Genomic DNA, 3,613 nt, shown 5'->3' on the forward strand with positions numbered 1-3,613 from the left:
GCATGCCATGCAGTGTATGTCCCCAGTGGGGGAGTAAAGACACTGCTGCTGTTATCCGTAATGGGAACTGCACAATGAAGTGCTCAGGAAAATTCACTCCTCTGTATTCTGAGTTTGTAGACGAAATAATGATCATCAGGGCCTAAGAAGGCTGAAGGAGCTTCAGCAAGAGAATGACTTAAAACTGTTAGATTCCAGCTCGCCTCCCCTTACCCCAAATTTTTCTCTCATATTGCCAAAGATATGAGAAGCCTTCAAGGGTAATGTTATGATGACTACAACCAATTTCCATGCTCCTGGGGATCTGGCTTGCAAAAACCACCACCAACAGTTTAAACACTTCAAAAATTAACAAATCCTTAGTATGCGTAAGCGACAGCTAAGGATTTTATGCATTAGCAGATGATAGCTCCTCCGAGCAGTACAGACTTGGAGTGATAAATGTCTGACATCCAGCTGTCAGAGTTTCAGGGAATGAGAGTTTTAGAAATACAGGTTGCTCACTGAACAATATTTGCATAAATATTTTAACTTCTAGCTGATATCACAGCTCCCCGATTCCAACCCAGCTTGGGAAATGAAATGAGGTTACTGGAGGTTTTCTGCTCTAGGAGGTTCATTCTGGAGATGGTGTCTACTGGAAATACCTCACCTGATGCATCCTAGGATTGCATTATCCCTTTTCACAGCTGCATCACATTGGTGGCTCATAGTCAACCTGTGATCAACCAGTATACCTTCAACCAGGTCTTTCTTCTCTTCTGTCACTTTCACCTGATAAGTGTTATTCCAGATTTATATTGCTGGAGATGAGATCAGAATCAGGATCTAAAGTTTCTCCTCCGGTTATTAGAGCAGCTAGATGGAAACTGACACTGTATTCATCCTACACGACCTCCATCCCCAATGACTCATCCACAAGATGGGTGTTACTTCATGTAGGAGGCTCCCAAATGTGATTACCATTCTGCACTTTACTTTCCCAGCGTAGTTTACAGTTTAGTCCATGCCTCTCACAGTGCAGATGTCCAAACCAATGAGCAAAACAGGTGGCATTTGCATTTAGACTGTTACCCATGAGGCCCCCCAAGTGTTATTCAAACAAGGGTCCACACATGGGCATTTTGTATCGATCCCAATGATCCCATCTAACTGGATCTGGTAGCTGGCTGCACCTTTGTATTAAAGATGTGGGTGGATGTAGAGATGAGAGAATCTAGTTTATAATGCCCTATATCAGTAGGAGTGGCTGCATTTTTCCCCTCACCTTCTTATCTATGCACTCCCTATCTGTGGCCCCACAAAGTCATGGAACCTCCTGGTCACCCTCCTCCTAGCCCTGGCTAGAATGGCCATCTATAAAACCAGGGAGAGGAGGTTGGCCGATGGGGTCTCCTGTGACTGTGGGGCCTATTTCTGATCCTCCATCCGCTCACGCATCCAGACAGAGTTCCGCTGAGCGGCATCCGCTGGCTCCCTTGACACCTTCGAGGAGCAGTGGGCGCTGTCCGGGGTTCTCTGCTCGGTGTCCCCATCGGGTTCCCTTCGTTTGACCCTTTGACCGCACTCCTGTCCCTGTTATCTAATTAGTTGTCCCCCGGAAACATTTGGCTTCCAGGTCCTGTGGATCCTCCTCTTAGGCTGGGGGGAGGTCCTTTAACAGTGGGCGGGCTTCCACCCGCCCACTTCTTGGATCCCAATAGGATCGGTAGGAGTGCCCTTTGCTTAGATCAAGACAGAGCATTCCACCATGGTAGAGACCTGTATTCTCAATGGACAGCTCTCTAGAACTAGAAAACATCTGCTCTTTGGTCACAGCTGTGTTCCATGATATAGGAGCATGTCATAAATATAATGCAGGAAACATAGGAAAGTTGCACTGAATATGCTAATATCTTCCTGCTCTCTACTGTCTTTAGAGGTCATTCAAATGGGGTTATGCCTGGTATTGCGATGGCCCCTGCCTAATTCTTCTCTAAGTGCAAGAATTTAATCATGTAGCAGCAACATCGTATGCATATATTCCTGTGTACAAAGCTGCTCTTAATTATCCCAAACCTTTATTTACTTGGATTTGATTACAGTGGCAGCTCATTGACATTGTTAAGGTTAATAACTCAGTGATTCATAAGACAGGACACATTACCAATTAAATTGATTGTAATAATATGTTGCACTGAACCATGTGAACAACATTTAGTGTATTGTTTAGCAACACTCTCAAACAACATTCTTCTGTGGTATTCAAGTCCTTTCGAAAATTTGCACATTCTGATAGTCTATCGTGCAATACCAGTGTAATGAGGTATCATTTATAAATGATCAAAATACCCCAGAACCCTGGTTTAGTTCCTACTCAGAGAGAAAGTTCACATCTGGCCCCTGTCTCTGTACCAAATCCCCAGATCTCAGCAGCCTCACATGGAGAAGTTTGATTCTTGGTCCAATGACTGTGACTCAAGATCCCTCTCTGTTCAGCTCACTGTGATATAAGTATGAACTGTCAAATAGAAACACAGAAGATTAGATTCTGAGTCATTACCCTCAGCCAGTGCCAGCTATTTCCAGACATTTCTGTGGGCACATGCAGATATCAAAGTGGTCTAGGACAAATATGACATATGACAGAAGCTGTTCTTGGTGTGAGAATTCTGCAGTCCTTATTCCATTGCCCCTTGCGCTATGGAGAGCCATCTCATGTTCATCTCAAGAGAAAGCCACTCTTTTAGACCAATGATCCACTTGCATAAACCAATCCTGCAGCTGGAAAACTGAGCAAAGACTCCGAAAGACTGAACCAGAGTAGCTGGATGGAACAAAGCAGTGGGGAAAGTTTGAGTGGAGAGGAGACTCTACAACATGGATTTATGCTGAAAATAATCAATTTTGCACTCTCCAGAACAGATAGTGATTTCATTTCCAGCTCACTGCCTATCCTTAGCTCATGATAAACAGAGACTCTTTTCTATTCCACTGTCCATACTCTATGTATGCTAGGCTAATGTCCTTGCTGAGGCAACTCCTTTGATTCAACTGCATTACTCTAGCAGATAATCTGGCCCTTTGCTCTTAGCAGAGGCAATGCATGGTGGGGACAAGCTGGGTCACTTGCCCCTGGCCCCCAAATTTGCTGCTTGACTTGTACTGAGCATGCTCACATAGACTGAGCATGCTCACATCTGCTGAAGCCGCTGCCCTCACTCTGCCCTTAATTGTGCCTCCCCACTATCGGCAGGTACGGGTTATCTCTGGCTCCGAGGCTGCCCACCTTTAACATTTACCTGCTTCCCCATAGCCCTGCTGGAGCCATGTAGGTACCCCTCCTGCTCCTCTCCATCACCCAGCAAAGCAGTGACACTGTTGTTTGTGTGTTGAAGTGACTTCTCAAATGAATCTTAATCAGATGGGCTAATTAGAGTCTGTGTTTGTTAACCAGATGTGAATAGCAGGCTGATTTCTCTATTTATACAAATGTCGGCAGGAAAATCTCTTGGCAGATGGGAGAATGTTTGCTACCCTGCGATCTAAGTGGGCAGTTTAGCAGGTTGCTGATGTAATTTCACAGCCACTTATGAACAAAGAGCCTGCCCCTGGTGCCCATTCTGGGAACCCA

This window comes from Dermochelys coriacea, chromosome 22 (genome assembly GCF_009764565.3).
Source record: "Dermochelys coriacea isolate rDerCor1 chromosome 22, rDerCor1.pri.v4, whole genome shotgun sequence".
NCBI lineage: Eukaryota > Metazoa > Chordata > Testudines > Dermochelyidae > Dermochelys > Dermochelys coriacea.